The sequence below is a fragment of the Mauremys mutica genome, chromosome 2 (assembly GCF_020497125.1).
Source record: "Mauremys mutica isolate MM-2020 ecotype Southern chromosome 2, ASM2049712v1, whole genome shotgun sequence".
Taxonomy (NCBI): Eukaryota; Metazoa; Chordata; order Testudines; family Geoemydidae; genus Mauremys; species Mauremys mutica.
Window position 1 is genome coordinate 212,127,696 of NC_059073.1, and position 20,591 is coordinate 212,148,286.

Sequence of the window (20,591 nt, forward strand, 5' to 3'; positions counted from 1 at the left end):
GTTCATCTGACAAATTTCTATCCCCCTATTCAAAGTAAATGGTAGCTTCCTAAAAATATCATAGCAACAAGGAAGTACAAACTGATACTTACACTGCTACACCTGTTTGAGGGTGGGGACTTTACTAAGTTAAGTCACCTTTGTAAATTATTGCCTAATGCTACTAGTAACAGGTTTCACAGGGCTGTTGAATGTATAGATCTTGGAAACGTGCTGCTACTGTATATTATATCCAATGTTTGTTTTGCCATAAATCTGACTGCAATATTAGTCTTAGGGTAAAAACAAGGTAAAGAATTCAGCTTTTCATTGATCTCAGAGCAATAAAAAACTTTCAAAAAGCAAAAAACAAAAACAAAAACCCAAGCCCCCACTGCCATTCTACCCTTTAACCAAGCTTTTAACTTGCATGCCATATTAATCCTACAGTGCCATATTTTCCACTGTCACTTTTACTCACTGTGTATTCTACAACCTGTCTGGGAAACTGAAATATTGCAATATCAAAAATGCATGTGTTGCATCACAGCATATTTTCAAGAACAGGGTCAGCGCAAGGAATGAACTAAAGTCATACATCGGCAAAGAGTTCTGTGGCACCTTATAGACTAACAAACGTATTGGGGCATGTGCTTTTGTGGGTGAATACCCACTTGGTCGTGGGTATTCACCCATAAAAGCGCATGCCCCAATACGTTTGTTAGTCTATTGGAGCACGAAAGCTCATGCTCCAATACGTTTGTGGGTATTCACCCACGAAAGCTCATGCTCCCATACGTGTGTGGGTATTCACCCACGAAAGCTCATGCTCCAATACATCTGTTAGTCTATAAGGTGCCACAGGACTCTTTTCTGCTTTTACAGATCCAGACTAACTTGGCTACCCCTCTGATATTTAAAGACATACAAGTTCTCAATTCCAATAACAAACAAAAGTCTGCAGGAGTGAACAGGTCTGAGTCATCTGTGTTTGCAAAACTTTTTATTAAGCACAGAGTCTGTATACAGGTAAACTTTCTTCTCTAGTCTTTCACAAATAGTATTTAACTGATTCATGAACATGGGTACCAACCTCTGGGCAGACTGTTCCAAACCAGGGCTCAAACCCTAAAGTGGTTGTCTGTTCTATAATTAGATTTCACCAACCAAGTATCAAATGTGAACTCCTCAAGGACTATAACAGCCTTAACAAGGAGTCACAGACAGTCCTCTTGGGCACTGTGGTCTCTCTTGCCACCCAGGCAAGCTCGCCTTTGTGATAAATGGTCCCTTACACCAAAAATCACAATATTCAGGTCACTCCCAGTCCCAAAGGGCCAGTCACTTATCCCAGGTCTATTGTACCTCAGATCTCACACCAAAGCCAATGCTTGTAGTCAATTGTGTAATAAACTAAGTAACGATTTATTAACTAGGAAAAACAAACAATAGTTATTTACAAGGTGAAAGCAGGTAAACATATACATGCAAAGGAGTTACAGGCTTAGGTTTCAAACGATAACAGAAGCTGCTGTAATATGCAGGCTCTATCTGTCCTCTAGGTCTAATCCAAGCAAAGCATCTTGGGGATCCCTTGCTTAAGCTTAGAAATATTGACCTCTCCAAATTCCAAGCCGCACAGTGATACAATTCCTTCTGGTCAGAGATTTTCATTCCCTTCCCCCAGAGTTCAGATTGTGATGGGACGACCGTTTGTGCATGTCCCCTCCTCCTTGGGGTGGAGCAGGAGCAATCAACAAATTCTTTTGTTCACTGATGTTCCACAATGATTCGTCTGGTGTCTATAGGTAAGGTTAAGATTTTGTCACGGTTATTTTTAGTAAAAGTCATAGACAGGTCACGGGCAATAATCAAAATTTCACGTAAGCATGTGACCTGTCCCTGACTTTAACTAAAAAGAACGGTGACAAAATGGGGCTGATCCCCAGCTCTGTTGTGGGAGGGGAAGAAGGGGTCCAGCACCTGCTGTGGCTGGGAGCTCCAGGGTCCACCTGGCATGAGTCTCAGCTAGGAGCTGTGGGGTCCCCCATATGCCTGCAGCGGCTCAGAGCTGTGGGGTCCTGTCTCGAAGCTCCAGGGTCCCCCCAGCCACCTGCAGCAGCTCAGAGCTGCGGGGTCCCTCCCACGCCGTGCACAGTGCCTCAGAGCTGTGGGGTCCCCCAACAGCTCAGAGCTCCACGGCCCCTGCCGGCTGATAGCTCCAGCCCAGTTTCCCTGGGGCTGAAATGGAAAACGTCATGGAGGTCACAGGACTCAAGGATTCCGTGATCTCCATAACGTAATCTTAGCCTTATCTATAGGCCTTCTTTTGTTGGACAGATGACGGCACCTCTTGGTAATGCCTCTCTCTTGACTGTGGATGTTTCCAGTTACAAAGCAAACATTTAAATATTAACTTATAACATGGGGTACAGATATGGTAAGTGAGATTAATGCGTGGAGCCACTCACATGCACTTCAAAGTCCAAACACTAAATACATTCTTATAAACTTAAGATCTGTTTTAACAATGCTAACACACAGGTGGCCAGATTAGTTTCCAGCTATGCATTTGTCAGTGTTCAGTAAGGCCTGGGGTCTTGGCATGAGCTGGCAACTGGTCTGCCAGCATCACAAAGCATGCAGTCTGTATAAAGGGTAACTCTTTTCTAATCTTTCACAAATGCTATTTAGTGCTTTCTTAACTGTCTCCCTTATTGTTTAATAGCAGGAAGATATTCCATGCTGACTGCAGAAAATATCACTCACATTCCCCACCCCACCCCACCCTTAGCCTAATCAATGGAGGTGATAACAGTATATGCATCAGCATCTTCGTTCTCCACCAGGGTATAACAGACAGTACAGCAATTGAGGGAATAAGAAGGGCACAAATTAATGATCATCTGTCCAGATCCTTTTATTGAAAGCAGAAAGAAGACTGAGTGGGGCCAGAAAATTTTACAAGAGATGTACTTGAAGGGAACACCACCAAAGAGGGTGAGGAATTGCTTAGGGTGGTAAAAGGATATATTTAATATAAATGAGATGAAAAAGAGCTAAGGAAAATTGAGGTATCAGTATTAGAAAAAAAATTTACATACGAACATAGGAACTGCCATACTGGATCAGACCAAAGGTCCTTCTAGCCCAGTGTCCTGTCTTTGGACAGTGGCCAATTCCAGGTGCTTCAGAGGAAATGAACAGAACAGGGAAATTTCAAGAGATCCATACCCTGTCATCCATTCCCAGCTTTTGGCAGTTGGAGGCCTAGGGACTTCAGGAGCATGAGGTTCTGTCCATGACCAACTTGGCTAATTGCCATTGATGAACCTATCTAATTCTTTTTTGGAAATCACTTATACTTTTGGCCTTCTCATCATCCCATGGCAATGAGTTCCACTGGTTGACCGTGCGTTATGTGAAGAAGTACTTCCTTTTGTTGTTTGTTTTAAACCTGCTGCCTATTAATTTCAGCAGGTGACCCCTAGTTCTTGTATTATGTGACAGGATAAATAACACTTCCTATGATAGGAAGTCCATCCCACACAGGACTGACAGATGGACAAGTAGGCCAATTATCTCCATAGGCTGACCTGGAGGCGGAGCCAGGGAGCTAATTGAAAGCAGGCTCAGCTGGGCAGGAACAGACCAGGCCTATAAAACCAGGTAGCTGGCAACAGAAGGGGAAAGGGGCAGTCACTCCCTGGGAAGAGGGAGGAAGTTTTGGAGCTGGTACTCCTAGAGTAGGGTGGAAACAAGGAATAATAGGAAGCAGTCCAGGAAAGGAGCAGTGAGGGCTGGTAGGAGAAAGCCAAGAACTCCTGAGCCGAGGGTCCCTGGACTGGAACCTGAAGTAGAGCGCGGGCCACGGATCCCCTACCAGCCACTGAGGGAGTGGCACTGAGACAGTGGAAAGGAAGACTGACTAGAACTGCTAGGGAGAAGGGTCTTTGCTACCCCAGGAGTGGGTGGGGGGAGAACACTGACTGACCCGGCCGAAGGGAATAGTCACAAAGAGGACGCTATGGTTCCTGGGGCTTAGAGAGGGGCTGCAAGTGAGAGAGAGAGGCAGAGCGAAGGTGTGCAAACCACAGACAGGGGCATTGACCTCAAGTGTTAATCCCCAGAGTGACCAGGAGGTGCCAGCACAGCAGTGAGTGGAGCACCCTGTGACACTTCCCTATTCCCTTTCTCTCTACCACTCATGATTTTATAGACCTCTATCATAGCTCCTCTTAGTCATCTCTTTTCTAAACTGAATAGTCCTAGTCTTTTAAAATCTTTCCTCATATAGAAGCTGTTCCATACGCCTAATCATTTTTGTTGCCCTTCTCTGTACCTTTTCCAATTCTAATATATCTTTTTTTAGATGGAGCAACCAGAAGTGCACACACTATTCCAGGTGTGGGTGTACCATGGATTTATATAGTGGCATGATATTTACTGTCCTATTGTCTATCCCTTTCCTAACATTGTTAGCTTTTCTGACTGCCGCTGCACATAGAGCAGATGTTTTCAGAGAACTATTCACGATGACTCCAACGTCTTGAGTGATAACAGCTAATTTAGACCACAACATTTTGTATATATAGTTGGGATTATTTTTTTGCAATGCACATTACTTTTCATTTATCCACGCTGAATTTCATCTGCCATTTTGTTGCCCAGTCACCCAGTTATATGAGATACCTTTGTAAATCTTCAGTCAGCTTTGGACTTAACTATCTTGATTAATTTTGTATTATTTGCAAATGTTGCCACCTCAGCTCCTTTTCCAGACCATTTATGAACATGTTGAACAGCACAGGTCCCAGTACAGACCCTTAGGGGACCTCACTATTTACCTCTCTCCATTCTGAAAAATGATCATTTATTCCTGCCCTGTGTTTTCTATTTTTTTAACCAGTTACTAATCTACAAGATGACCTTCATTCTTATCTCATGACTGCCTTAAGTGCCTTTGGTGAGGGACTTTGTCAAAGACTTTTTGAAAGTCCAAGCACATTACATCAACTGGATCAACCTTGTCCACATGCTTGTTGACATCCTGATTGAGGAGGCACGATTTCCCTTTAAAAAAAGCCACGTTGACCCTTCCAACATATTGTGTTTATCTATGTGTCCAATAATTCTGTCCTTTACTATAGTTTCAACCAATTTCCCTGGTATTGAAGTTAGACATAGTCTGTAATTGCCAGGATCACCCCCGGAGCCTTCTTTAAAAATCAGCATTACATTAGCTACCCTCTAGTTCAGAGGCTAGTTTAAGCAACAGGTTACATGCCCCAGTTGTTAGTTCTGGAATTTCATATTTAAGTTCCATCAGAACTCTTGGGTGAATAGCAGCTGATCCTGGAGACTTTGTACTCTAATTTATCAATTTATTGCAAAACTGCCTCTATTGACACCTCAGTTGGACTCAGACTTGCCACCCAAAGAAAACTAATAACTCCTAATCATGCTTCTCTGTGTAATCTCCTGGAAATTGAAGAACACTTTTTTCATTACTTTTTAAAATGTATTTTTCTGTACACTGGTATGTTTAGTTCCTAAATATAACCTAGATGCCCAGATACTGCTTATATTATTCTATAACCATTGCTCAATCCTACATTGCTTGAGCAATAGTGTCTCATGGATTTCCATAGGAATTTTGATGGACATTGAATTGAAAACTGGGCTCATCAATGGTACTTGTCTATGTACAATTGATAAAACAGTAGCCAAATAGTTATTTGTGCTTTTGTTTCACCAGCATTTTGATATTAGAAAGAAGGGAAAAATTTAGCAAGATCTTTGTTAAAAAGCTATGTTTATTTTAAAAAGTTGCTTGCTGCTTCTCCACTAACTATGCCTACCAACCTATTCAGTTTATTAAAAAAAAACAAAAAAACATACTTTATTAACAGAAGTAGTAACAACAGCCTTAATAACAATGCACTAGGAAAATAACCCTGAGGCAAAAAAAAATGACTAAGGCTTTATATTATGCACTTACAGAGCCTTTCAATGTGAGCAGCTGAATATTACCACTATTAAAAAAGTTTTTAAAAAGAAAGAAAAAACATCTTTTCAGAAAACATAGTGCTATTCCCATGCAGGCACACGTATACAACTGGATTTAAAATACATAGCCATTTGCTTTGCATGGAGCAGCAATTTTTCTTTTAAAAAATGTTAATGATTAACAGTTAGTTTATTACCACTTGCAGCCTGATCCTGTTAGGGACTGAACACCTTCAGCTTCCATTAACTTCATTTACAGTTGAGAAAACTTGGCAGCACCAACAGTGCAGACCCCAAACCCATTTGACTGTTAAGTAATAATTATCAGCTACTTTTATTTGATTAATGGTGTAATTCTTTCAAAGGTACTACCTTACATATTGCATAATTAGAGAAGGAAGGATTCAATTTTATTATGGATTTTGACAGATAATATTAAGGTACATTTCCAATTTTTGTCCCCAGATCTTTGCACCATTGGGAAATTTAAAAATTCATTAATTCAAGTGTATGTGACTGCAGAACATTCATAAATGTTTTTATTCCTGAATCTGTTGATAATTATTTTATAATGATAGCATAATATTTTGCCAAGCAGAACGGAGGGGCATAGAATGCACTGGTTATCTACAAATGCAATGTCCTGTATTACAGGTTTTTAATCTCTTTTTTCAAAGTTTATTTAAAAGTTTACATGATTAAAGATGGAAAAATATTGCAAGTTTTTGGGTGGAAGGACGACTCTCCTATTGCCATTTACCAAGTCCTGATTCTGCAAAACTTGCTGTTCTACAAGTATTCAAAAATTACAAGTCAGATTCCCAGAAAATCATGATTGGCCCCAAAATGATGAGATGGTTTTTAAATAAGAAGTTTTGGGTTTATTTTATTTGCCTTCTGGTTTCTGAACCTTTAGGGTATACTTTCCTCATGTTTTCAAGCTTATCTCAACAAACATGAAGACTAGATTTTTTTTTTCCTAAGTGAAAGCTGGGATTCCTAAATATTTTGCTTCTGTCAGCTGGTGCTTTAAGAAAAACCATCAAATATCATGAGACTCGCAATAAAATTCATGAAAGTTGGTAAGACTGATGTAGTGTTTATTACTATCAGTATCTCCTTTCATTGACTACTCACAGAGCGAGAGCTGTGCTTGAGTGTGTTTTCAGGATAGAGCCAGAAGTCTAGCATTCCAAGCCTGTGTGTAATATCCTTCTCAGTTAATCTAGTTTGTAGCTGACAAATCATTTACTTTGGCCTTTGTTCACTGAAACAGGTGCACGTTGGAGAGTGTCTACAGCGGGGCCCCATCCTGCAACCCCTCCATATCCATTATTCCCACGGATTTCAGTTACCTTTTCATGCATAGTAGGCTTACAAACTGGACACTCAGTTCTGATTCTTTAGCAGAGGTTTAGGATATTTGCAGGAGCTCTTTTATGAGAGGGGTTGCACCCACATATTTGAAATACTTGCTGGCATTACCACACCAGAATATATCAAGTTGACAGTGTTAATTTACCAGTCAGATTTAAATTTTTATCTCTAGATAGAGAATGTTAAAAAAAAAGCCATCAAATCATTAATACTTTTCCAAAAATGGGAATGTCAAAGTGATCTTGTTAAAGTTGTAGGGGAGAAAACCCAACATCAACCCTACCCTAACATTTGTCTCATATTTGAGCTTCTACCACCACACCTGCAACCTTGTTGCAAGCAGGGAAAAAAACAACACACCACACCTGCTCGACTTAGTGTGTGTGTCATTGTGAAAACAAACTGGTGGACATGCATAGGTGCTGGCATGTTTACTATGAGTCACATATTAAGTCTGATAAAACAAGGGATCCTGAGAACAAGGAAGAATTTTAATGACTACTAAAATAGCACAACATTGTGGCCTCTTTTGATAGTATCATTAAAACAGTGCTGTTCTGCTTCAGTCACTATTAACAGGCATGGGGTATTTGCACTGTAAAAATTAGAGACATGTTTAGAAGATGAGACTGAAAGATGTCGAGAGATGGGACTGAAAGATGTCGAGAGAGCAAAGGCTTGCTGACCTAAGATGCAATGATAGGATCTACAAAAGGTAGGTGGAGTGTCTGAACACACATACTTATCAGGCAAGGCTGAAGGAAAGGGTTTCAAATACAACCAGTGACCACAGTATCGAAGACATTACAAACAACTATAGGTCAACACACAAGTACACAGAGCAGATTTATTATGATCAGGTTTGCTCAATGCAGCACAATGAACAAGCAGACAGAGAGGGAGAAGCCCCGCTAGAAGGCTCAAGAGAGTCACAATATATCAAGCTTGCTGGTCATAAAGGCACATATTTCTCTTGTAAAGCTATATCTCTGAACAAACTGTGCCACTAAAGAGAAACAAATCAGCAGCTGTCTGAAAGGGTTTGATCAAAAAAGTGTTGGCAACATCCTCACTTTGACTCACTGTTTACAAAAAAATCGTAATGTATTAATGACCTAGCAACCTCCTCTTTATCAGCAGCATCTAGTTTTGTGTACATACTCCACCACAATGAACTCTAATGATAACCATGCTATTTTAAGAGCAAAGGATTTATCAACACACACATCAGTTTTACAACACCAGCTACAGGTGCAATAATATCCCCTGGGTTTTAAGTCTGCTTGCTTAAAGATGGTATTTCCTGATTTTCACTCACTCACTGGAGGATTTAAATAGACATCTAGAGTCTAGCAATGAAGACATTGGGCAGTTTAGATCTCTATACATTTCACATACCTTTTCAAAAGCCCCACACAGATTTGTCTACCTACTATTGTTATTACTTCCATTATTTTTATGCTCATAGCTCCTAGGAGCCCCAATCAGGGAACCCTTCAGCTAGGGGCTGTACAAACACAGAAGATACAGACAATCCCTGCCTCAAAGAATTTATAATCTAAGTGTAAGACAAAAGGCAACAGATGGATACAAACAGATGACAGAATACAAGGGGAAAAAAAATGAGAAAATTATGGTCAACATGATAAGCAATGGTCTCAGCACAGGAGCAACCTAGCCATTGTCAATTTTTTTGTAGGCATCACAGTAAAGGAGAATTTTGATGAGGGATTTGAAGAAGGATAATGAGCTAGCTTTCTGAATGTTACAGGGAGTTCCTCCCAAGTGTGATGGGCAACATGGGAGAAAGCACAAAGGTGATATGTTTGAAAATTTAACAAGTGGGTGATGGAGGTTGGCATGATGGGTTGATCAGAGACAGGAGTTGACATCTTGATAGTGAATGACGGGTAATAGATAAGGTGGGGAAAGGCCAACAAGGACATTGAAAGAGAATTAGCTTCTATTTGATGTGACAGAGAAGGGGGGGCTTGTGGGCAGATGAAAAGATGGGTCACATGGTCAAGGCAACAGGCTCAGAAAAAAAAATCTTTGCAGCAGCATTCTGAATGCATAAGAGTGGGGAAAGACTGCATTTCTCAAGGCCAGAGAGAAAGATGTTGTAAAATTAAGACATGAGATGATATGAGCCTGGATAAGCATTTTATGTGCATGCCTGGATAGAAAAAGCTGCATCTTAGAGATGTTATACAGTAAGAATCATCAAGATTTACACATAACCTGGATATGAGGTCCTAGAGAGAGGTCCATGTCAAAGATGTCACTCAAGCCTCTACCCTGGATGTACAAGGATGGTAGTGCTGCCCACAGTGACCAACAAAGGAAGAAGCAGGGAGTCTTGACAGGAGTGGGAGAAGGCGAGAGAGAGATTAGGAGCTCTGTTTCAGCCATGCTGGACTTGAGCTGACGGCTAGATACCCAGAAGGAGATATCAGTGACAGGCTGAAATTTTAGTCTGGATAGAGGGAGGTCTGGAGCAGAGAGGTAGATGCAATTGCCCAGAGATGAAGTGTAGAGAGAAGAGAAGAGAACCAAGGACAGAGCCCAGTGGAACTCCACAGAAAGTTGGAAGGGGAATGAGGAGGACTTTAAAATGGTTAAAAAGTAAATTTTGAGAGGTGTATCCATCTCGATGAACCTTAGTTCTATCTTTCACAATGAAAAGGAACAGTATAAAGGTTTGGAAAGTTTTGTAAATCCTTTTTCACATGTATCTACAATTATGTTTTTAGAAAAAAATTATGAAATAAATTGGCAACTAAGTAAAGTGTGGGTACATGAAGATATCTCTGCCAACCCTCAACTCTGGGTCACCCCCAACATCCTCCTCTTTTGCTCCTGCTCTCTTACTGTGGAATGTCTCTGATGAAAATCCCATAGTCAGGCTAACTTACTCCACTACAAATTCATTCCCTCCTCTTTCAGTTCTTCCATCTTCCTAATTAAACAACTCTACATTCTCAAACTTAGTGAATAACATGCCCACAACCCAGTGTCGTGGTTTTTTTGTTTTTGTTTGTTTTTAAACACTCACTCCTCAAACCCGCCTCTCTCCTGCCTCTATTCCTCTATCTGTGCAGGATCTCACCGATTTCTTCCAACAGAAAATTGAGAAAATACAATGTGACCTTCCCCCTCCCCTTGGCTTGCTATTCCTTCCCCTCCTGCAACACTGTCATCCTTCTCCCCATAACAGAAATTTTCCTCTGCTCTTCTCCTCTAACCCTCCTGTTTCTTCTAGTGACCCCAGTCCATCTCCTGCTCTCCCTCGCACCCACACTCATCTCCTCCCTTACTCTTCTCCTTAAGCTCTTCTCTTTATTTGGCTCTTCCCCCTTACAATACAAGCAAGCTTTAGTCGCTCCCATCTTAAAGTAACCCACCTTTGACACCACTTACTCCAGCTATTACCTCATCTCCCTTCCATTTCTAGACTCATTGAACATGCTATTTACAACAGCTGTCTGGAATTCCACTCTTCCAATTTCATCCTAGATCCTCTCCACTCTGGCTTCCACCCCCTACACTCACCAAAGTTTCAAGTGACCTCTTCCTAGCCAAACCTCAGAACCAGTACTCCATCCTCATGCTCCTTGACCTGTCAGTTATCTTCAAGCCAGTCAACCATACTCCCATTCTTGAAATCTTGTCCTCCTTTGTCTTTCATGACTCTCTCCTCTCCTGGGTCTCCTCCAACCTCTGTAAATGCTCGTATCCTTTGGAGGATTCTCCTCATACCCCCTCCAAGTTTCTGGGTGGGTTCCACAGTGTTCTGTCCTTGGTCCCCTTTTCTTCTCTCTGTATACCTCATCTCTGGGTAATCTCATCCGTGTAAACAAATTCAGCTACTATCTCTATGCAGATGAATCACAGATTTCTTTCCTACTCAATTGCCCATTCTCCCCCTTTCACCCACATACCATACCTGCAATTTTAAAAAATAAATCTGTGCAACATATCTGTGTATTTGATTAATGCCAACTTACATGATAATTCCCGTTTCCACATATTATATAAGCATCTAGTCATTATTCAAAATGAAAGCATTTCTAAAAATACAGCTCAATATGTCTTTGTTTACAATATTTTCAGTTAACCAAGGTACTGGGCAGAAACATGGATGATTTGAGCTTGGGATATGATAAAGAGAAAGTAAGAATTTATTGTATAATCCTACTCTCTGTTACCAAAAATATACTCAGCAAAAGAGATTATTTCAAAATCCCAACCATTTACAAATCTTTCAGGACTCTGACAAGTTTGAGGGCTTGTTTGTTTGGGGGGTTTTTTGCAGCAGGTGTTCAAAGGCAATAGTATATTTCACAAGCAGAGATGATCAGTATTATGCCCACTGAGTTTAACTACAGGTGAGGTAAGAGAAGTGTAAGGACTGAATTTGCTGAACTCAATCAACCAAATGATAAGCAATTTCTTTTTTGTATCATTAATGTAGTGTTTTTGGGCATTGTTTGCAGAAAGCAAAATAAGAAGTCTTAGCAATATAGTACAAGGAAAATATTCACAAATATTTAAAAAATCTAGGACTCCACATCTTTGAAAGAGGAAAGAAGGGTGGTATATTCACTTGTACTAGACAATGGTTATGTAAACCTCTTCTTGAGAGGTCTGATTTTTAGTTGCATTGTACTATAGACAGTGATGAGCTGCTAAAATCTTAACAACCGGTTCCCTATAAAAAGTTCTGATTTAAGGGATGTGCCACAGTATGTATTTTTTGTACCAATAGGGTTACCATACGTCCGTATTTTCCTGGGAGGAATTTTTAAATTTTAAAAATTCCGCCCAGACAGCGATTTAAGAACCGAAAAGCCTGACATGTCCAGGAAAATACAGATGTATGTTAACCCTACCTAAAGTTCTTTTTTAAAAAGATGGGCCTGAACTAAAAATGAGCTCCGTTTCACATGTGTGGGTCCCTGCCACTCCCTGGGGGTGTGCTAGAGTGACCAGATGTCCCAATTTTATAGGGACAGTCTCAATTTTTGGGTCTTTTTCTTATATAGGCTCCTATTACCTCTCACACCCGTCCCGATTTTTCACACTTGCCGTCTGGTCACCCTAGGGTGTGCACATGTGGGGTCCCAGCTGCTCCCTGCCCCCCCTCATTGAAGCAGGTGTGTAGGGTTACTGCCCTGAGAACTGCAGGGCACCAGTGGACATGGGGCTGGCTGGAGGCAGGGAGTGTGACACGGGCTGGCTGCAACAGGGGCTGGCTGTGGGCAGGTGATGCAGACAGGGGCTGGGTGGCTGCGGACAGGGGGCTGGCTGCGGGCAGAGGGTGGCTGTGGGTAGCTGCCGGCAGGGGGTGGCTGCGGGCGGAGGGTGGCTGTGGCAGGGGTTGGCTGCGGGCAGGGGCTGGCTGCCGGTGTCTGCGGGCAGAGGGTGGCTGTGGCAGGGAGTGGCTGCGGGCAGGGGCTGGCTGCCGGTGTCTCCGGGCAGAGGGTGGCTGTGGCAGGGAGTGGCTGCAGGTGGCTGCGGGTAAGGGGCTGGCTGTGGGTGGCTGCGGGTAGGGGCTGGCTGTTGGCAGGGGGCGGCTGCGGGCAGGGGCTGGCTGTGGGTGGCTGTGGGCAGAGGCTGTGGACAGGAGTTGGGGGGGGAGGGTACTCACATGGGGAGAGCGGCTGGGAGCAGCCCGAGCAGCAGGACGCAGCCGGGGACTCACCAGGCAGCAGCGGGAGCCCCAGGGCCAGAGGTCTGAGGAGCAGCAGCAGCAACAGGGCCAGGAGGCAGCCCACATGGCTCCCGCAGCGCAGCGCCCCCCAGCGGCCGGGAGGAGGAATCACACGCTTCCCAGCCCAAGCCCATCAAAGCTTCCCTTGCGGGGAAGCCAGTTAAAAAGCAGTTCTAAAACCGCTTCTAAATTTAACAACCGGTTCTTGCGAACCGGTGCGAACCGGCTCCAGCTCACCCCTGACTATAGATTAGATTACTTTTATCTCATCCATAAGACGAGACAAAGTGATGTCTTTAAGAAGTGTTGTGCTATATTTTTGTAAAATTTCAGTTTCCTATTGTACAGTGTTTTTAAAGGTACTGTGTCCAAACACATCCAAAAATATTTTTCATCCATCTCCCTCTACATTTTTTTAAATGGAAAAAACTGACTTAATTTCAGACCCAAATTCATATATCAATATGGAACCCTGAAGAACATGCTCCCCTCTACCAGTACAGGAGCAGCTAAAGCCTGCAAGACCCATTAAGTCCTAAGAGGTCACCGCTAACCTAAGGAATTGAGATAGGACTGACAGTACCTCCCAGCATACAACCGGATCATGATGGACAATCACTCTACTTGTTGGAAGGAAGCATGCCTTGTGTCAGGGACAGACTACACCCTTCAATACTCAAAAGGCAGGCAAAGTCCCCCCCATGCTTACAGAAACACTGTGTCTTAAGACTAGCAGACCCCTGAGAAGCCTGAGATCATCCGCACAGGGGCCTGTACCGACTCACTGGTTCTGGTCCCTAAAGCCTCCTCTCTGGCTTTCCCAGCAGCCCAACTCCATTGGAACTGGACACTTTCAACAGCCACTGCACCATGTTTCTGTCTGCACACACTGACCTACTGTTTTTACAAGCAATTCCCAAAATTGCTAAATTAAAGGATTTAAAGAAAAATTGTCCCCCTCCTGTTTAAGTTTTACTTTCAGTTTCCCATTCTGTCTGTGTGGATTTAGACCTGGCAAGAGGGGAAAGAAAAGCATGTTATAAAAACTGAAAAACATGATTTGTACAGCAACAGAAACCAGCCAGGTATTTCAGGGACACGTGTACTACTTGGAACTACAAGTCATTTTGTTTAAATGATTGGATTTGAAATGACTGTGTCCCTTTAAATGTTTTCTTCCACTCACTCCAAAATCTTAACTATAATTGCTTCCCTATAGATTTTTACATGTTTATTGTTAGTTCACCCCATTTTCTGACAGACGTACAAGAAATATCAATAATTCATCTCACTTTTAGATTTTTAATGATCAAAAACATCTTAAAATTGTTAGAGCAGCAGATTCAAGAAAGTGGAACTATATGATGGCAAGAGTGAACATTTCTATTTTCCCATCCCCATAAAACAAGTTAGCAACTTTGTTGTAAAAACACTGCTAACATTTGGAGCCTTCTAAACACAGCTATATTTTTTTTCATGTAAGGAGAAATGAAAAGTCCACCGTGGTCTGTCAAATACACAATCTTCCAGAACTGGACTAAAGCATCTTCCAGAAAGGCAGAGGATGGAGATCACTCACTATTACAAAGTTTTTTGCCTTGCTTCTAATTTGAATTTGTCTGGTTTTTGGTCAGCTCCTCACTAGAAGTATCTTGTCAGTATACTAATATCAATTAGGAATGTGATTATGCTACTGAATACTGAAAGGATGTTAGTAATCGCTCTTTCCTACCTTGGAATTTTACATCCTGCTTTAAAAAAAATCATTATAAATTAGAATTATGCCAGGCATTTGAAAACAAACAAAGGGGCAGGGAATTGTAATTATAAGGGTGGGAATTGTCCTAAGCAGAAGGCTTACCTTAAAATGGTGATGGTTTACTTTAAAATGCTGTACCCAGGACATATTTTTAAGTAGTGCAATGGGAACCTGGAGCATATAGATAGGTACCCTTCATTTATTTTAATTTATAGAAAAGTATAAAGGGCTGCAAAATTTGGCCACCAGTTTATCTTATTTTCCATATCAAAGTTCAAATCCTGGAAGGAGCACAAATGGATGGAGCCTGTGCTCACATGGTACCACACTGAAGTCTGGGCCTTTCCCCCGTGGTGCTCTTTGCAGGACCAGGGCCAAAGCGATGGGTTATCCCACTGAGCCTGTGCCCTAAACACCTGGTCGAAAAGGGACCCTAGCGGTTCCAGTTGACACCGCCGACCAGGCCGTTAAAAGTCCGGTCGAAGGCACAGCAGGGGTCTGGGGCTAAGGCATTCTCCCTGCCTGTCCTGGTTTAGCACGGGGCTCCCAGGAAACGGCTGCCAGGTCCCTGCAGCCAGGGCTGGCTTTAGGACATGTGGGGCTCGATTCGAAAGAGCTGCCACTGAAATGCCACCGAAGACAGCAGCAGCAATTGAGCTGCCGCCGAAGGTAGCGGTGGCAATTCAGTGGCAGCTCAATCGGTTGCCGCTGTTTCTGGCAGCATTTCGGCGGAGGGTGCGGGGCCCCTCTTCTGGACGCCACAGGGCCCGATTCACGGGAATCGGGGAAATCGCCCTAAAGCTGGCCCTGCCTGCAGCCCCTAGGTGCATGGGGCGGCCAGGGACGCAAAGATGAGCCTAGGGGCTGCAGAGACCTGGCAGCCACTTCCAGGGAGCCGCAGTAAGCGTCACCGGGACCCTGCACCCCAAACCCTCTCCCACACCCCAACCATTGCCCCAGTCCAGAGTCATTTCCTACACCCAAACTCCCTCCTGGAGCCCTCCCCCCCCCCAACATCACAACTCCCTGCCCCAGCCCCTTCCTACACCCCAAACCCCTCATCCCTGGCCCCATCCCAGAGTCTATATCCCCAGCCGAAGTCTGCACCACTCCTGCACTCCAAACACCTTGGCCCTAGCCCAGAGCCCTCTCCTGCACCCCAAATCCCTCATCTCCGGCCCCATCCCAGAGCCTGCATCCCCAGTCAGAGTCTTCACCCTAACCCCCTGCCCCAGCCTGGAGCCCTCTCCCACACCCCAAACCCCTCATTTCTGGCCCCACCCAGAACCTGCATCCCCAGCTGAAGCCCTCACCTCTCCTCCCGCACCCCAACCCCCTGCCCCAGCCTGGTGAAAGTAAGTGAGGGTAGGGGAAGAGCGAACAAGGCAGGGAGGGGGGATGGAGCGAGCGGGGACAGGGCCTTGGAAAATGGGCAGGGCATAGGTGGGGCCTTGGAGAAGGGGCGGGGCAGGGGTGTTTGGTTTTGTGCGATTAGAAAGTTGGCAACCGTACCCTAAATGTCACATAATGCATAAAAATTAAGGGTACCACTTGCTTATTAAATAGCTCTCATAGCTCTGATACTCATTCATGCCACATTCTTGCACACACTGCCATTTTGACATGGCTGACATGAACCACACAAAGAATTATAGAATACATTTACCACTTTTGTTCCCCAAAATCAAACAAGGTCGCTCAGTATTTACCGCAGTAAACAACACACACTCTTTTTAATGATTATATGACTGTGCTAGTTCTTAAGCTTCCTAAAGTGGGCCAGCTCATCAGTCTGTTACATCAATCAGATTAATCAGATGCTGCAGCATTTACTAGGGTTATAACTAGAGGACACCGTTACATAATAGAGTCAAACCAAATGAAAAATGGTCCAACTAAACAATCCCTCTCAAATAGGTATATGGATTTGTCCTACACACTAAATACATACAGAGAAATATTCATTTAAAAATAGAAGTTCTCCAAGTTCAGAAGCAGGTGAGTCTAGGGCCACTTTATACAACACAACACAGAAAAACAAATTAAGCACGTATGTGTGCTATTGTAATGCCAATCACAACACTTCAGGTGAACAAAAAGCTCATATTTTGACTTATAAACATGTCCTCTATCAGTCTCTCTGATGCTATCACAAAAAGCACCATGAAGCGTTTTGGTGTCCAACACACATTCTCTCCCCACCGCTGCCTTTTGTACTTAGTCTCATGCCCTGGTGACCTAGGGCTTGCCTTGCTCACAAAAATTCCAATGCAGTACAAGATGGTGACAGAGTGATGGTCTGAATGCTAAATTTTGTTTTAAGAGTTCCACCTGGGTGCTATGGATGGATGAGGGAGTTTGAATTTCCCAGTAAAGTGTCAATGCAATTTTGGGCTTTTCTCCTCCGCCCTCCCCATACACCCTCTATCACGAGACTGATGAGCGCATTCAGCATTGTGATAAAGAAATCACCACCTCGGCAAATGGCAGAAAGCTCACAAGGAGCTCCAGGGAACTTGCTTGCCAGAGTTTGCAATTTGGCAGTTCTAGCAGCTAGTTTGCTGCAGCTCTAAGAAACAGAGATTTTATACATAAAATGTTCTCTATATCTATATCTATGAAAATAGACACACACACACACACACAGTACGTTATGTTATAGAAACATATGTACATATTAGAGGGTCTGCCATGCCTCTATAATGCACAAGCATTCTTGTACACACATGTACACACAAAATATAATTCAGTGCAACATTCATTATAGCAAGGTTATTGCAATTTTAGCTTCGTTCTTAATATTTAGACAGTTGGCACTTCTCTGTTATTTGCTTCTGCTGAGGAAGAGATTGTACAGTAATTATGTACATCTGCCGCTCCCACTGTAAAAGAGAAAGCCTTACAGCAGTCTCCTGGAGCATGCTTCCAACAGATGCTGAGATGTTACAGGCCAGACATCTCTGCTGCACCAAAGCGCTGCCTTTTTCTTCAGTTTCTTTTCAAAAGGGTATAAGACCCATGCATTGGTCTTACAAATTACAAATACTGCATCAATAGATTACAAACCAGAATTACCATCCGTGCAGTCTTCATAATACCAGTCTAGTTCATAGTAATCCGCTTCAATAAATTTCTGCATAGTCAGTATCCTTCAGCAATATAGAAGATATTTCACTGTGTTGCTGAGGTCAAGTGAAATGCAACCATGCCTCCCTGCCTTTGCAAAAAACTGAAGTGCAAAGACGCTGACAGAATGATGAAAATGAGCTGCACATTTTCAATGAGAGGCTGGAGCCAAAATAAGAGGGGTGGGGGAGAAAGTAAAAGGAGAGGAAAAAGGGTGTAGGAGAGAGATTTCTAAAGCAGATGCCCTAGCAGCTGCTCTAATAAAGAAGCTCTGCACAGGAGCCTTGGATGGGAGTTAACAAAACCATCCTATCAAAAGGCTCGTATACTGATGTTAGGTACACACACCACCACTTGGCTGTTTCTAACTCATTCCTTTCCTCCCTGGTCCTCACATACCTTTCAGTCTAACATGTTGCCATGGAGACTGGCTGGCTCTGAAAGAGATGCCGAGACGGAGGAAATGTATTCGGCTGTTTCTGGCTTCACAAAGCTAATGGGTGTCTCACAAAAAAGAAAGAAAAATTCCCACACAGAAAAAAAGCCCTCTTTATTATAATACAAATATACCTTTTTTCTGTTTTGCAATATCATAACCTTGCGATTCTTTGTGCCTTAATAATCCAGTGCCTTAATAATGTAAATCAAGTGCATTACCACCTCCCATCGTGTGTTAGAAGCTCTCTCCCACCCAGGTGGAAAATGAAGCTACATTACTATTTTGCGCTGTTATAGTAGTTAAGAACTAATTTTGCAAAAAGAAAATGTCTACATTAAAGATGAAAGAGCGGAACTAGAAAACCAGACAGTAACACATTGCCCTGTTGTATAAGCTCATCTACTTTTGCCCTCTGCCTTCTCAGCGAACCAGCGACCTATTTTTCAAACATCTACACTCTGTGGCAGAAAACAAGGGATTATGGCAAGCTACAGCCATTCTGTATAGCTAAACATGCTTAACTAGTTACACACAACTGCTCAGTATTTTTAATTTCCAAAATATCTGGTGTGGAGAAGGATTCACTTTCAGGTCCTTCAATAGGCTGGATTTAAACTACTAGAACAGCGGTAGGCAACCTATGGCATGCGTGCCAACGGCTGCACGCAAGCTGATTTTCAGAGGCACTTACACTGCCCTGGTCCTGGCCACCCGGTCCGGGGGGCTCTGCATTTTAATTTAATTTTAAATGAAGCTTCTTAAACATTTTAAAACCTTATTTACTTTACATACAACAATAGTTTAGTTATATATTATAGACTTATAGAAAGAGACCTTCTAAAAATGTTAAAATGTATTACTGGCACGCGAAACCTTAAATGAGAGTGAATAAATGAAGACTTGGCACACCACTTCTGAAAGGCTGCCAACCCCTTACTACTACTAAAATTATAAAATACTTCTTTGTGGAATAGAATTTTAATAAGTTAGTATTTATAACAATATTCAGGAAGTCAATTAAATCTGCAACTGGGGGGTAAAAGTTATTACACGCTCAGACATCCATTCTGTTCTTATATTCCACACACATTCCCCTTTCCCCATCTTTTATGGACTCCAGTGGGTTCCTTACAAAAGCTTTCTGAGATTTGGAATGATGTACAAAAGATGTATTGTAAATAGAATATATGACTGTACAGTGCCTAGCACAATGGGTCCCTGGTCTGTAACTGGACCCCTAGACTCTATTACAATAGAAATTAATATTAATATCATTACCATTATAATAAAACATACATTTTCCTCTATCTAGTTATTAACTCCCATGACCACAGTATTTGAGCCTCACAAATATTAAGGACTTTATTATTACAGCACTTCTGTGAGCAAGGGATGTAACATCCATTTCACAGGATGTGGAACTGAGACACAGAGAGACTTAGTGACTTACCCAAGGTTGCACAGGAAAGCTGTGGAAATGTTAGGACCTGAGTCCAGGGCTCCCCAGACCTAGGCAATGGCGACACTAGAGAGCTCTCTAGGTGTAGCCGCTCTAAGCCAACAGGAGGGAGCTCTCCCCATTGGCTTAATTACTCCAGCCCCCATGAAGATTATGGGTTGCCATAGCCTGACATGCCTTCCAGAGTTAAAAGTTCAATAAAACCTCAGATTTTTTATCTTTAAAGAGTTAAGTAAAGTTGTAGCCAGAGGCCTTTAAACCATAAACGTGCTTTAATTCTACTGATCAGTGTGTTGCATGATATGGTCAATATTTACCTGAGAACAGTAAGGTATGCACATAAACTGCAAGTAAGTAAATTTCAAAGGAACATACGATGCTATTAAAAAGCCCTGTATAATCTTTCATATGGAGCAGTAATACAATCATTTATGGAACAGAAGCGTTCACAGTTTGAACTTTGAAACTAACATTTTTTCACTCATAAATGTGTTTTCTAACTCAGTATGTGATTTTGTTATATGCAAGAACCTTGACTACAACTGGATTACTACAGAATCCATTCCATCTCACGTAATCACAGGTTTGACAGTTCCTTACACACACAGTGGGTCAAATTGCACATACAATTAAAAGCACTTTTAAGGCTGCACTGTTAAAATAACATTAGGGAATGCAAAAATGAAGGGTCCTACAGAAACATTAATTCAACTACTTTACATATATGCCA

General features: G+C 42.5%; 1 protein-coding gene across 3 annotated transcripts in view; it reads right to left on the reverse strand.

The window, feature by feature from the left end:
- Positions 1 to 20,591, reverse strand: part of TRAK1 (trafficking kinesin protein 1) — a 130,007-nt gene that overhangs the window by 62,684 nt on the left and 46,732 nt on the right. The window lies entirely within an intron of this gene.